The sequence below is a fragment of the Corapipo altera genome, unplaced genomic scaffold (genome assembly GCF_003945725.1).
Source record: "Corapipo altera isolate COAL_440 unplaced genomic scaffold, ASM394572v1 0, whole genome shotgun sequence".
NCBI lineage: Eukaryota > Metazoa > Chordata > Aves > Passeriformes > Pipridae > Corapipo > Corapipo altera.
In genome coordinates this window covers 20,889,555-20,906,347 of record NW_020884872.1, presented here as the reverse complement: position 1 = coordinate 20,906,347, position 16,793 = coordinate 20,889,555, and the positions used below count along the sequence as shown (strand labels likewise).

Sequence of the window (16,793 nt, the reverse complement as noted above, 5' to 3'; positions counted from 1 at the left end):
AATTTCATAGTTGTCTTCATCTGTGTTCAGATAATATTCATGCAACTAGAAGTTTTTGGAGTGCAAACTGTCAGATTTACCAAGCCGTAAATTCACCGTGTAGCCATACAGGCTTTGCACGAATAAAAGGTTAAGTTTGTTCAGCAAAAAATTTGTGACAATCTTGCAACTATCTGGGACATAAGTCATCTTCTTTTTGTATATTATCTTTTTTACCAAAAGTAATCTTAGTACTTTTTGCTTTAGGCTTTTTTACTACAAAACGATTTTGCTTATCATCCTTTAGAGTCTGATTTATTACATTTTAAATTAAGATTAACAGATTGTATCTTGACAGTTTCTTGATGTTTATGCTTTCTAATCCAGTGAATCCAGGAGGAAATCATTCTTATATTGTAATCTTGAGTTGTACAAAGTGAAGAAATTTACATATTTTTGGCTCAATCTGTGAGGTATAAAAATCCTCAAATGAAAAAACCTCTATCGTTTTATTCTGCTTCTGGAATAGTTCAAACTGTAGTTCTTGGGATAAATTTGATTGCAGGTTTGCATATCTCCGATATATATTCCTTTTCTGTACAATTGATCTCTGCCTGCCTAATTTCTAATGTTTAGAAATGAAGAACTTCTAGGGCACTGTAAATTTGCAAAATATAAGAAAACCAAAGTTTGAAAGAAAACAGAACTGAGATTAAGTTGTAACATTCAATATGTATCTGTCTAAAAAAATACTCCCTAAATAAGAAATTCAACTAAGAGCAAAAATAAACAGCAGTTATTTCATTTTTTGATGTTGGAAATTGATCTGGGTATGACACACTTGTAAGACTGCAGTAGAAAGAAGGAAGGCTGTTTAATTTAAAAATATGACTTCAGGGCTATATCACTGGATGTTCTGAAAGGGTTTTTACCAATGCATAACCTTTACTGAAGTTACAGTTTTCTCTGCTTTCCTATTTTGAATAAAAAATTTGTATAATATTAAATTAAACAAAGGAAATGTTGATGTGGAATTAGATTTCTAATTTTTAAGAAAGTAACAAACTCCAAAATGCCTACGCTCTTTGATCAAATTAGAACAAGAGTCCTTCTTAGTCCAGTTCTTATCTTTTAGCTGCTCAATCTTGATATTCTGCATTTATAAAGCTAGAGTGAAACACCTTCTTAAATGTTTGACTGATTTTTAACAGTTTCAGTCAGAAAGAATGGATAGATGCCTTCAGTCTAATTTCACTGAGATGTGCTGCATTTTTCGCTAGTATGTCAGTGTCTTTCCTAGTTCAGCTGATGAAATGAAACAGCCTTTGAGCTGTTTGTAAGCAACAAATCAGCACATGTGACTTATCAGGATGAAACTTTTTTCCTTTTTTCTTTTTTTTTTTTCAGAAAAGTATTAGAACTTTATGGAACCTGTTCCTGATAGCATATTAAATGCCCTTGTTGTTGCACGTTCACCCTATGCTCTCATCTTTGAACATCAAACATCATTGATATCATAAATGTTTAACCGAGTAAAAGCAGTGATTAGCCTAAAATATGAATGTAGGCCTAAGTTTTGGATTTCCCTGGAAAGAAAAAAGGTGGCCTGTATCTTTGTTTCACTTTCAATCTTTCCCCCTTCCATAATGTGTTAGTTATTTATCCTCAGTTTCTGAGTATTTTCAATTATGTATTGAAGTGGGAGACACTTCTTGCTCTCTGGATCTAGTTCCTTGCAAGTGGAAGCCCATAGCTAGAGATTTCTGTAAAAGTTGCATAGGTATGAGCTGCTCTTGAAAACAAAGTCCCTCTTCCTCTTCTTCCAAACTCCTACATCACTCATGATCTAATCCTGCCAGTGAAAAAGAATAAAAGAAAAGGGTTTTTTTCAGGTAAAGCTGTTTCCTATTCGAGAGGCACAGGTTAAAATGACTGTGTATTCCTGATTACATGTAATTAATTATTCTATGTGATTAATTTTACAATATTTAAATAAATATAGTTGTCATTTATTTCTATGGTTTAAAAATTTTTAATATAATATCCTCCTTTCAATTTTTCTATGCTTAATTCACTAAGTAGAAGTGTATGTATATTGTCATTTCTTAGGCAACAACATTAACTGTTTTATGTAATCATTCTCTTGTCCTCTTAGTCTCATAGAACTTTTACAAATCTTATGTAACTCCTTCCATGCATCCATGGTATATTCATTTATTCTGATTATGTAGTGATTTTCTTTAGCACTTAAGGGTCTGTATATCTAATAGTATTTACACATTCTTCTCACTGAGAAAAGTCCCACTGAAACAGAGAAACCACTGTGTACATTTGTATCCACTCCTTGCCTCAGCTGTGCCCTATCTGTTGTCAGGGTGTTGTAGTTACTTCATGGATCTTCTTATTGCAGAGTTTGATACAGTAGGGAACATGACGCTTTAATACAACCCAATATTACCTGCCAACAACTGTGAAATCTCCTTGCTTTCTCACTTGTTTTGTTTGGTTGGTTTTTTGACATGCTTCTTTAATCAAGCTGCTAGCCTGTGAACAATTTCCACCAACCCTTCAAGCTACCTAATTTTATCAATGCACTTGGGATAGAGCAGCAATCATTGTAATCAAACCACCACAGCTGCTGTTGAGGGGCACCCGCCCCACACCTGGGAGTCAGAGATTTATGTTGCCTCCTCAGTCTTTTTGACTGTCTGCTCCATGCCTCTTTGTCTGAAACCTGTTGAAGAGGTATGAGCATCCATTATTTTTTCAAGTGTCTTCTGCAAGATAATGGTAATTGCACAGTCAGTGATCTGGGTTCAAGCTTAACCTGTGTTAGTGCGGGTGGGTACTTCATGTAATCTATTACCCTGAGAAAATTCATTTGCATTTTCTCTTGTGTTCACCTAAGAAAAATAGTAACAGCAACAGTTCATTTAAATAATAACAACATACATTTCATTTAAAACTGAATTCGGAAGTTTTGGACACAATTTTTTTTGGAGGACCATCATATTCCTCTCTAGTTTAAGGCTTGTGAGACATACAGAGTACAGAAGTTTTCACTAACCTCTGCAAAGTGGGTTTTTTTCACTGTCTTACACAGTCTTTTCCATTTAGTATACAGGATATATCCAGTTGGCATTTTCCCCTTTTCTATTTTCTCCAGTATAGGGGGGGAGGTGGTGTAAATTTTTTTTCTGTGATTCGAACAATAATTTGTGATTAGTAAGGGTTTTGGAAGTCATGAGTTTGTCAGATGAGATGCTCCCCTCAAAGAGCTAAAAAAAAATACCATGGAGAAACAGATCTGTTATACCTGCAGGGGGCATTGCAATACAAAGAAAAGGAGCAGTGAAAGCTGCTTAGACTTTTTGCAACTAACTTGTCAGATAACATTTTATAACATTTGACTGTCAGGTTTGAACTTCTTTTTGTCTTCTCTTTCAAAAAGTGGCAAGTCATTTTGAAGATATTAATGAGTTTTTTTCCTAGTGGCTTTGAAATCACATTAGGAAGATTTAAATTACATTTGGAAGGATATTTTTCAATGTTCTTGCACTTACTGATGTTGATGAGGAGTATTGGGTTAATGATATTAAAATCGGATATAAAATGCCAATGATAGTTTCTTTAGTATAGAAAAAAAGTTTTCAAATGATCCATTAATAACATTGCAAACTGCTTCACTAATTTAATGTTTCTAATTAGTCTGTAAACATTATGAATATCTCTCTCTGTTTTTTTATACCTACAATTCTATTCATATAGAGGAAATGAGGAATGACATCTAAACTGGCCAGCAGTTCTACTATAAAATCTTATCTATTGTATTATGTGCATATATGAGAGTGATGTTGGATACCTTGTCATTCCTCATAGAATTCTTTAAATATATCTTTCATTAAGTATTGTCTGTAGTAGACTTTCACTGATTTATAACCTATACTGAGTGCAAACCAGCTGATATGTAACTTCTGCTTCACAAATGATAGGTGGACACTTATAGACATAAACATTGGGTATTATGGAATCACACTCCTAAGGTAGCCAAAATATCTACATATATTTCTGTATACAGCAGAATATGATCATCAAATGGCCTGATATAGATTTCATTGCTTTGTCAACAGTACCTCAACCTTTCTCTGCTTCTCAGTTATAGAAAATCTTTCTCCTTAGAAGCAGACAAAAAAGCTGTAACTGTCAGCAAAAAAGGGAAGGTGACCAGACTTGAGAGCTGTCACTGGAAGGAAAAACATGATTAGATGGATTTATTAGCCACCCATAAGGGGAAGACTAGACTCACTACTGAGGTAGAGTAGAACAGCAGAACAGCTATAATTGCATGATTGACAGTAGTTCTATGCAGTTTCAGCTTATTTTTACCACCTTTCACTCCTAAAATGACATTTTTTTTGTGTTTCTTCCCTTCTTCCACCAGCAGTCATGTTATAATGAATTATGAGGTTTAGTTGCAGTGTGATTTATGATAGCAAACTGATATTTTTTCAAAATGGAGTCAGTCATCTTTGCAAATTTCTTTGTATTCCATTATACACAGGGAAAATAGAAGACATATTTTGATGGTAAAATAATCATAGATTAGAGACTTAGCTGAGAAGAGATCATTTTATGTCCAGGATTTATCAGTAATAAACTGCTTATGGATGCTATAGATTTGCTGACTGCTTCTTTGCAGTCTTAAAGCAAAGATTTGACACAGTGTTCCTGATATTCTGCATTTTCTGATATTTCCCTTCATTGCGATAACCATTGTGTTCTTGCAGCAGATCCTCATCTCTAACTTTGTCAAAATTGAGCACAAGGCCATTAGAAATCACTTGCTATATTTTTTTTTGCATTAGTGTTTCAGTACTTTTGTTTGCACTTTCTGTTGCATTGTAAAGAAGAAAACAGTGATCTGTTTTTTGCCATTTTGTTCTCTCTTTGACGTTGTTCTAGGAAAAAGAAAAACCAGAACTGGGGCTGAATTAGGGGCTGAACTGGGACTGATAGGCATGGCAAACCACTCTATCTTCATATAACCACCTCAGAAAGAAAAATACATTATCTGTACTAATATGGTGACATTATCTATTTCAGATGTGCATTTAATTTATAAAATTTCTTAAGTGACTTAACTTCCACATTTTTAAGCCAGTTGTGGAGTTTTCTTACATGTTTCCTCACCAGTTTGTTCAGGCAGGGCTGTATTCTATGTGTAAGTACTTAGTCATCTGTATTGCATTAATAGTCCTCTAGAGTGAAAGCAGATGTATTTTTTTTATTCTTAACAGAGTAACTGGTAAACCTCCTAGTTGTAAATGTTATGATGATCAAAAATAGGTTTCTATGATTATTTTTGAGGAATTGATTCCAAAATGAGAAAAATGAGCAGTCACCAAATGTTAGCATTCATCAAATAAAAGTTAATCAAATAGTGAACAATATGAAACAGATAAATTTTTAATTAATTAAAGATTTGCTTGCTTCATCTGGACATCACTTGTTATTGATGCAGTTATGCTTATGTTTGGGAGGCACAGATACTGCTAAGTTCCTTAAGATGACAGAGGGAAGAGTCATCACCTCTTGACACATATTTGTTGTAGTTTCCCTTTTGGTCTAGCAAGTGTTAAAGGTCAGGACTCTGGCATTCAGACTGAATCCCAAGAATTCATACTTGAAGTTTTGGCTTAAAATACATTTTCCACATTTACCACAATCTGAAAACCTTTGCAAGGGTTATGTGAATTAGATGATTAATTCTTTCTTCACACAGAGTTTACACCATCCAAAGCATAGAATTTAATGGACTATAGTGATGAAATAGAAGACTGCAAATATATATATGTTTATCTCCATTTTGTATAATTCTGAAGGTTTCCAGATCATCTTTTCTTCTTCCATAACAAAAAGCTGTCAAAGACATCTCAAAAATAAAGTGAAGATAGAAAATATACATCTTGTCAACTGTGTTTACTTGTAAGTTATGTTATGTGTTATGTTATGTGTTATGTTACATAACACATTTTTCAATATTCAAATTCCTTTTGCTAGAATGACATCTATTTCAAAGGTACACTTATCAGGTAAGATGATTGTCTTGGGACATTAACAAAGTCATTCCTTTATTACTGAATGCAAAAGGAATTTGAAAGCTCACACAAAATCATCATGTCCTTGGTTAGCTATAAAATATTTGATCACTTGATGTGGAGCCAGATATGTGCATTCCTTGCCCTAGTCTCAGATGGTAAACACACAAAAGCAGCTGTGGATTTAATTTTCTAGTGAGAAGTAGTTTATTACTCCTAGACACTCCTCTAGTATAATGTATGCATAGAATAGCAATGTCAGAAAACAACTTTGGGAAAAGTGGGTTGAACTTTTAAACCTGGAGTTAACAAATCAATAACTAACCTCCCCCCCCATCTTAATACTACCAGTGCTCTGGGACAGATTCTTTAGTAACATCGCACAAAAAGATCTCTTACATTCAGAAATTGTATTTTGTTCTGTCTCAGGTTAGGCTGAGGTATGAATCTTATTGCCATTGTTTCAAACACCTTATTTAACAATTTCCATACCATTGCTAATTGGCAAGGACCTCAGAATTAGCCACAGTGGACAGAAGTGATTTTTCTGTAGTGTTTGTTACTGACAGCACTTTGAAATAACTACTCTGCCTTGGTGGTAATCGCACAATCTGGTCAGATCCTTAGTTCTGCTAGAGAAGGTAGCTTTCATTCCTGAGGTAGGGACTTAGCAACTCCAGTTTCTTTTCTTCATCTTTTCTGAGAATTAAGGACAGACCTGAAGCTGGAAAAGGTACCCTATGTGCCTTTAGCCCAACTAAGCACACTGAGTTTATTACTTCCTTGATACACAGCATTGCACTAGGTGGTGGTGGAAGCAAAAAATATCTATCTTCATTTGGTGTAATAAAACAGCTTAGTAACTTGGCTAAAGAGAAAGAACATAAATGAAAAGAACATTTAAGACACCCATAAACTTTCTGCTGAAATTTTCATTTTCTTTTTGTAAGCCCTCAATAGCACAGGCCTTCAGGATGTGATGAAGTCAGAGAATTGTGCAGATGACCAAACTCTGCAACTAGTTGCTCAGAGAAGTTGTGAAGTCTCTTGAAGAACTGTCTAGATGCAATACTGTGCAATGTGTTCTAAGTTGACCCTGCTTGTGCAGGGATGTCGGAACATCTGATCCACTGTATTCCATTCCAACCTTACCAATTCTGTGATTCTGTCATTCTGTGATTCTATGACGTGGCATGAGGAAAGGTGAGAACTACAGAGTCTTAACTAACAGAGTTAAGTCCTAACTGACAGAGTTAAGACATGTCAGATCATGAGAAATAGAGAAATTCTTTCTTCATCCTAGTCTTTAAACCAGGGTGGAATCAAGGAAGTGAATCATTCAAGAGACTCTTGGGTACATAGTTGTTACAACTTTCTTGGTGAAAGCCATTATTTTGTAGTTTGGTATTGATGAGAGAGGCAAGTATAGACATTCCTGGCAGGCCAGCCCCTGGCGTCTTAGATCACAACAGAAGACAACCCCAGACTGCATAGCTCTGACTATTCATCTCTAGGCAGCTAAGCCCTTCAGTTCATCAAATTCTCTCTCATTCAAGGGGAGAATAAATAGAGTATCCCTTTTTTAATATATATTTATTAAAAAAAAAAAAGCAAGCCTCTCCATTAATTCCTCTTATCTTCTTTTCAGTTTTCATTTAACCCATTCCTTAGTGTACATAAAGAGGGATCCTTTCTCCCAGATGGAGTATTCCCTGAAGAAAGAGCTACTACCATGGTACAGAGTTGCAGAAAGGTTTCAAAAGGGTACTGGTCAAGTAGAGGTCCAAGCACCAGGAAATCTAAAAGGTTTGGTGAATCACTTTTCAAGGTAGTAGCGATTCCTCCATCCTACCAGCAGAAGAAAAAGTACCTTTTGACTGGAAAGTTAAAGTGTATATTGCAAGGAGATTTTATATTTTAACATGAGACATATTGTCCTTCCTTTTAAAAATATTACTAGATACCTCACAGGAGAAAAATGAGATTTCTCTTGTTCCTGGAATATATAGTCCCTTATTGGCCTTAAGAGCCTTTTCCTCATAGAGTACTAAATTGTGATCACATTTCCAAAAGACATTCTTAAAACTTACAAAACTGTAACAATTATGTAGTATTTGTCTTGTATGCTAAGAATTTATGTACTATCAACTGGTGAAATTTTCGTAACTAAACAGCTGGATTGTGACAGGCATATTATGAATAAGTTTGGCTGTTTATTACTTGATCTTATATATTAAAACTGAAACTATTTCCTTGGATGGTGGACAGACACAGAAGAATGCAGTCAGTTTGTGGTTATGGATTAGGAATAGAGTATTCAGAAGAACAGGATGATCAACAATCACACATTTGCATGGATGGTGTCACCTTCCAATTTCAGTTTTCAGGAAGACTTTCTCTTCAGAAAGGAGGTAAACCTTACTGATTACTAGAGACAGACATTTTGGTAATCCAAAATCATAAATAGCACTTCTTGAGCATAAAGTTATGAAAATAACAAAATTAATTGCATTACTTAAGGTTGAAATGAAGGGGAAAAATCCTTATTTTTGAATCTTATAATTCATGTTTTAAAAATATTTCACACACCACAATTAATTTAGAGAAGTGTTAGTTTCATTGCTTTGTCCAGCTTTCTAAAGAGAGACTTTTCAGACTAACAACTCAATTAATATTTTTCATTAATGTTGAACGCATACATACATGACAGCAGAGAATGAAATTTCTAGTTAGAATATGGCTGATTTAATTTAGAACGTGTATAAACTGTAAGGGTATTTATTTTATGAGATTATTTTTACAAAATAAAAGATACCATGGAATTTCAGAGATCCTGGGTTCTTATGGACACATGCCTTTATAAGCTTTGCTATTGAACCAAGTGAAACAGTAAAGAATCTGAAATATATTAAGGACTTAAAACTTCTGTATTCAAGTGACATTGACTCTTTAATTGGTTGTCACATTACAAGATTTTTTTGTCATTTTAAACTCATGGACATATGCTTGCCACTATTTCAGCTCAGCATAAACAATGTTGATAAATAAAAGCTGCATCTGGCACCTGTGATTTAATATGAGGGTTTTTTCTCACCACCAAACCAGAGCCAAATACAAAATTTAAGTAATACTGCAGTGTTAGGTTTTTTTAATAGGTAAACAGAAATCATCCATATGACCTCTATTTAATATACAAATGGCCTCTGTTACATTCTCTTTACTAAAAGGAATGCTTTCTTCCTTGATGCCATTTTCATAATGCCAAAAGCTCTTGCCTTCAAATTAAGTTCTTATATTTCGAATCCTTCCATTTTACATGACATCCAAGTTAGTTATACATCTGTACACTTTACAGTACATTCACTCTGACATATTCTCAGAAATAATTTTTTGTTTGCTTATTTACTCATATTGTCTTTATCTTAGAGGTTTCTATGGCATACTGTGTGGTATCTTTTTGTCCTGAGCTAAGAATAAGTATATGAATGTGTGTGTATATATATATATATATGTATATATATATGTGTATATCTATCTGTCTATCTACCTGTCTATCTATCTACCTATCTATCTCACAGCAACTTCATCTCTCTAACTCGAGTTGTTTTCTGAATTTTACAAATTAATCTTTAACTCTTGGTAATATTACCATGTGTTTCAGATATACTTTCTATATGAGCAAATGATGAGGCAAATTACTATGGGGGGAATAAATATCATCTTCTTTATGTGAGAGTTTTGGTTTTGGATGTTTATCTTTTCTTGCAAAGATAAGAAACCTTTGGATTTTCTTATGATGCGTTTAGAGCTTATGCATCCTGAAACTTATATTACATGCATTTGCTCTGAAAAATGTTTTATATACATTGTGGGAAATTATATGGTCTGTTTAAGAGAAGTATGCTTCCATGATAACCACATATTATACATCCTATTTTCAAGAAGTGGCATTTCTAGGCAATAGTGATATGTTGAGACTTTGTTAACATCCCGATGTTGCTGAGGAGCTAAAGTAGTTGTAACATGTGGTTATTACATGAAACTTGGTTAGAATGAAGTTGGTGGGCTCTAGGAGTGGACTTCGCTGTGCAGGAACCCCCCATATTCTCATGCCCTCATAACCTCCGGCCGCTCATGCACCACGGCTGTTCTTGGGAACTTGTTCACAGATTTAGCAGCCGTAGTCTTCGGGTTGGTAACTCTTTTTTTCTCATGACCCATCGACCTTTGGGTCTTCATGCGTTATGAGTATCCATGGGAAATTGATAGGCTGTTATCCTCACACAACACTTGGCCTACAAGATTTCTCCAAGTAGTTTTGAGCAGTACAATATGTTCAACGCTGAAGCTTGACTTACCTTTCAAAATAGAATTATATGCCAATGATAGGATTAATTTTATCATGTCTAATGTATTGATGATATAAGATGAACTTAAGGCAATCCATATCCTAGAAGTTCGGTATTTTCTTAAGCAACATTGAATATCCCTCTTACCTCCCTAGAAAGGGAAGAAATTAGCTTTCAATTTGGAAAAAATAAAACTCATCAGTGTACTATCATGAGTAAAGCACTAAAGAAGAAAATAATTTGGTTACTTTCCACTTTTTCACCCATCTTATTGAATATTATGATGTGGGGAATGAGCCATACTACAGTTTCAATTAACATTTTGAGAGGGCTACTACTGTCTTAGGAATGTTTAAGAGTTTTAAAGAAATAACAAAACATTTTTTACACAAATTTTGAGAGATATACCATCTGCATTGTCTATAGTGAAGCCATTTTAAGTTCTGTGCTTTTCACTAAGCATTTATACTGTCTGCAAATTGTAGGTTCTGTTAGTCATCTCCATTTCATTGCTTATTTTCTCTTCTGTGGCATTAATTATAGACCATAATATCTACACAATAAACTGTGGTAAGACAAAAAGGACTTGTTTTGGATTATTGACCATGATATATGGATGTGAGTTTTTCTTCACTTCCAGTTTTAGAAAGTGATTTGAATGTTAACAGCACTTTATCTTCATTATTGTGGAACATATAAATTTAAGCTACCCTTTAAGGCTCCTGTGATGTTACACCTAATCTAATGCTATCAGCAGTGGATATATTTTCACACATCCTCTTGCTTTGGCAGATGCTATTTGATTTATGTTTGTATGACAAAAGTTCTGCATGTTGGATTAGGCAAGGGAATTTAAGAAGAATTGTATTCTTCAGTTCTATATCCTGCAATATTGCAATATCAGTTGCAGCTGGTTTATTGGTTATTTTCCAGTGTGGGAAAATACATGTGTTTTTGTGAAGCACATTTTTTTTTTTTTTGAGAAAAAGTCCAGAAGTGAGGAAAAACCTCTATTTGAGAATACTGATAGTTTTATAATGTTTAAATTGCCATTAGCAAAAAGAGTACTGAAGATTTGAATCTGAAAAAAATATTATGTGAAATATTCATTAGAAGAAGCATCTTGCACATTATTTTTTATTTCATTAGTGTTGTTTGGCTTCCTACCACTGTGGTGTTGCATATAGAGTCTTTCAACTGAATGTTCATTTTATTAAAGGCAGGGAGTAGATACTCTTTAAGGTTGTAGGTGACCACAGAGAAATGAGGTTCAGTCTCTTCAGGAAAATAAAGGGGATGGAAAACACAGGTGCTTGAAAATGTTTTTCCAGAACATGTTGTCCTGATCCTGTATTTAGTTTCTCTGAAGATCAATAATTATTCAGGTGCTAATGTCTGAGGAATTTGGTCCATCATGTGTAGTGGAAGTTTTCCACTGTTTTTTATTCTATGCAGGAATATGTGTAAGAGGAAGAATTGGGAAGACTGGGGTGTGAGGATGAAGACAGATGGAATGAGAACTATACAGTATGGATCCAGAGCCTAAAGCCAGTGGGCATAAATCCACCAGCTCCACCGCAATTATGATGAATGACACCAACAGAGACTTTCTATTTTGACTCTTAGGGTGTACAAGGTGAAAGTGATTGAAAAATTTCAGGTCCAGTATATTTTTTGTGGTTATCATTTAATATTCTTTTCTTCTTGGAATTCTTTAATATTGAACTTCTTTTCCTCATTTAAATCACAGTATTTTCAATGCTGAAAAGAGTAAAATTGTCTAAGAAGCTTTAAGAGATGGTTTTAATAAATATTTGGTATCTGTGCAATCCATCTTAATATATGGCTAGCAGGTGGCCATTACACAGCTGAGATGTTCCATTTTAAATACTTCTTTTTTACTCTCTGGTAGAACCAAATTAACCTTTTGTTATTCAAATACTTTTTCTTGTCTGTCATTTAAATACTTAAAAAATTAGGTGCTGTTGCTCCAACTTATTATTGAGGAATAATTCATCAAATGGAGACAAAAATATTCAGTAAAAAATAGCTGAGCTACTTTAATCTATAATCCTACTCTAGCTCCTAGTATGTTGAAAAGTGTTTAAACCAATAAAATACAAGTTTCTTAAGTAACTGTTTCAATTATGTGTTAACAGTCAATGGCTGCCAAGTGGGAAAACTGCAAAAGTGATCAGACACTGTCTCAGGCCTAATAAAGCTTCAAAGGCTAACCACATTATTGAAGTGATGAGGTGTTTAGACTTTAAAGCCCTGCTCACAGCCTTCACCATCAGTCTTTGTATTAGATTTCTAATGGACCTTTCTGTAAAAAAGGACTGAGGAAGCCAGGTCTAAAAAAAAGATTAGTAAGACAGAAGTAGGTAAGGGAGAGATCAAAATATAAGTGGTTTAATCAGAATGATGTGGAGTACAGATTAATTTTGATATGAAGTATGAATATTCATACCAAAGGTCAATACCAAAGGAAAGAAGAAAATTATAGGAACATTTGGAAATAAAATATTGTTTTGCAGTTTCTAAGGATGTAGCACATCAATTATTGCATTAATGGTTGCTACTCTGGCAGCTCTTAACATAAAACAACTCATCAGAAGCTTTGCCAAATAGCCTCTGGCTCTTCTCATAGAATTTTTAAAAACATGTATAAATTATGCTTCATTTACAACTCTCACAGTTAAACAGTACAACTCTATAGCTACTTCTTGCTGGGTTGATAGAATTTTCACTGAGAATTCAGTAAATTATGAAATTGCCATAAAGCTTTAGTTCTGTGTTGAAGTTGTTAAAAGCTCCCTTTAACTACTTCTCACAAAAGAGTTTTCATGAAAGGAAAATTCAAACAAGATTTTGAAGAAATCTAGGGTCTGTTTTTAAGTTATATAATTCTGAAATATGTTTCCAGTTCTCAAATTATTTTTTCAATTGTCATTCCACAAATAGTTGGGTTTAAGAGTAATTTACTGAGTAATCACTACTGTGTTAAAAGGGTGGGGATCACATGCCTGAGATAATTTTTAGACTATCGCTCCCTTATTATTAATCATAACAAAGGAAGCAAATAATTCAGGATAGGTTAAAAAGCTCATCAGATTCAATTCAGCTTCACTCAGTGTCTCAACCATTGCAACTGCTGAAAAAACAGAGTGAAATAGCCAATATTACTCTGCAATTCACATCTGAGGTGTAATTCTGCTTGCCATTTGGTGGGAGTGAATAAAGCTCTTTGCTGTCAGGATGGTCAAGAGACAGAGAGTCTGGAATAAAAATAAAAGGATTTATTCCCTAAGTCTCTTTGAAAAGTGGGTAAAAAAGGGCCTGACTCTGAGAAGTGGTTCTGGCAACAAGGGACATGGTGTGGGCCAGCATCTGCTTGCAGGTCCTGACCTTAGAAAATGGAAGAGGAACAAACAAGAGACAGGAAAAAGATACATGCTGCAGAATATGCTAACACAAGAAAATCTGTCTATTCAAAATTGTTATCACACATTTCTTAGACAAATTTGACCCACTGTACTACTTTTCTCATGTGACCTCAGCACTTTTGATGTGGTCCAGTAGATTTGGATTTACTGTAACATCTGACCATAGCCTCTATTTCAGTTCTTCTTAATGATTGTCTCTTATATTGATTGTCTTCAAGTCAGGTTAAACAGACACATTTCTTAGCTGATCTGATAGCAGGAATATATTTACTCACACTCGAGAGAATAAGGTGTTAATACATATAGTGTAAAATACAGATCAAGAGCCATAAGCAGGCTATTTCAGCCACTACTTTGGCACTTCACTAATTTTTTACCCTTTCCCCCCAGAGCTCAAGCTTTGAGCCAATTCCTAAATTATACGAAGTATAACAGTGTCTTTACTGTTCTGAATCCTAGAATCTAGACTTACAGTGGAGCCAGAAACCTTAAAGATTCAAACACATTGTACTGTGTCACTAAATAAGTGTTTGATGTACTTAGCTCTGCAACTTATAGACACTCCTCCCCCTTCCACCCCGCAAATGATCTTCATATTATAAATACTTCCTAGAAATAAAACTTGATATGGTTTGGACATAACATAAGGATATGATATAGAAAGACGTCTTACTGTGCTTCACTGTTTTCTTGATTGCCACTCTTCTAAAACTTCTTGCTTGAGGCTGCACCAAGCCACTGAACACCTTTCAGAAGTTCTGCTCTAGATACATTTTCCTTATTATCCTGCTCTGAGCTGTAAATATACTAGTTAATATAGGAGTATCAGCCCACAGTTTTCAAATCCATCCTTTTCACAGATGGACATTTTCAGGCTTTGAATACTGGGGTTCAGAACTATCAGAAGGCTATTTTCAGCATTCCAGAAAAAGACATACCAAGTTTTTGTTCTGGTTGTTGGTGTGCAGCACTTTCTAAAGCTCTTTGTTCAGGGTTTCTCATGATGGGTTTTTTGGCAGTATTTTGTTCTTTCTGCCTAACGCCTGTACTTTTGTACATACTGACTGAAGGAAAAAAAATATTTTTACATGGAGAAGTTAAATGTAGTTCTTCTAATCTCTTTTGAAAACACACAAAATGAATGAAAAATTATGATATATAAGTACCTAAAATACATTGAATAATGATAAAAAATAATACTACTAAATCCAATTATGTAATTTCAGTTTCTAATGTATATAATCAATACACTTGCATATTTACGACTACCTACAGGTAGAGTATGGCATATAATCAATCTCAACTTTACATTTAATAAAATATGTTATGTATTATATATGTATATTATGATAATTTTTTTACACGCACGCACACAGAGCTATGTAAAGCTATAACAATGTCAATAATGCTCTAAATATTCAAAGTCAAATGGGAATATAAAGAATAGTTTTGAAAACATTGCTAAAAATACTAGTTTTCATAATATCTTTTGTACAATTCCAATAGATGTTCTTCATTCCCTCTAGGATGACTATATATGAAATAAAATTATACGGTACCCCAGGTAATTTCTTCTGGAATTTGCAGTAAAATATTTTAAATGTCTGCAATGTTTAAATTTCCAATTTTATCTGAATTTCCAGCATTAAAGTAACAAATACTACCTTAGAAATAGCAAGACATTTCAAACTCTTACTTAACAAGATTTTTGAATGAAAAAGTAAAAGCCACATTTTATAACATATGAAAAGTCTCAAATATGAAACTGATAGCTTAGATTTTAAGATAAAATAATGAGTCACCTGGAATATTGGAAATTTTGAGAAGTGAGCAAGAGAAGATTTAGGATTAGGAATTCTGTATTTCTTCTGTTGAAAAGACTGCAATAGAAGTTATTTTTTGCATGTTACTTAGCAACAAAGTTTTCTAATAATCACCTCCATTTTTCTTTCCAGGAAGAATGAATGCTTTATCCAGATCATGCTGATATTAGTTGCAGTATTTCTCTCCTGAGTTCTGGTTTGGCTTCCTGAAGTAACATAATATTTTTTAATTGATCCAAACAAAAACATATGAAAGATCCAGCGTGTTAACTGAGCTAAACATATTTCAGTTGATTAAAGGCTATTTTTTATAAAAGTTCTTTAAGTGTCATAGGTGTATATGTGTACATATGAAGAAAAATATTTAATCGAATCTTAATAAATTCTTCTGAGCTACATTCTGATTCTCTAAGAAACTTGTTAAATTACACTTTTTTTCAGCCCTGGCAGAGGAATAAAGCATGACAAAGGCTGTTAAACACTTGTACATCAATCAGTCAGGTTTAAAATGTTACAGCATCAATCATTAATCAGCCAGTTTAAGCATGGCATATTATTCTTTCCAATGCTAAAGTGTGTTAGAAAGTTAACCAAGACTTATTAAATTATTTATTTTCACTTATTGAGTTTAGGTCTCACATGTTATTTCATAATCCCTTGAGTACGAGAGGAATTTAAACCTAATTGTGGTTTATTTAATTTGTTTATGTAGCTAACACTTTTCACTTCTGTGTCTTTACATTACCTGTGTAAGGAACTATTTTCCCATGACATTCAAGTTGTAAACCCACTGAAGTTTAAAACAAATAGCAAAATTATTGCTTTCAGTATATTAACAGCCTAAATGCATAATGAAACCCATAGTTTTTCATATAAATTTTTTATGGAGATAAATTGTATACATAGAGATACAGGGAAATAGGCTTACAAGGGTGTAGCTAGACTACATCATGTAAGAGATGAAGATGCTGGTAAATTTTATGGACAAATAATACAAAGTTCCTACTTTTTAGTAATTGATTTATAATTTCAAAATGAGCTTGTACGACTGCAGCTGCACTTTTTTATCTTTTCACATTCTGTTCACTTATTTCCAGA

General features: G+C 33.8%; 1 long non-coding RNA gene across 1 annotated transcript; it reads right to left on the bottom strand.

The window, feature by feature from the left end:
- Positions 1-13,607: 13,607 nt before the first annotated feature.
- LOC113945321 lies at positions 13,608-16,151 on the bottom strand. Its single transcript, XR_003527044.1, has 3 exons — positions 15,810-16,151; positions 14,811-14,936; positions 13,608-13,704 (listed from the first exon to the last, which is right to left on the bottom strand). It is a non-coding gene; the product is annotated as an uncharacterized LOC113945321 (long non-coding RNA).
- Between the last annotated feature and the right edge of the window lie 642 nt (positions 16,152-16,793).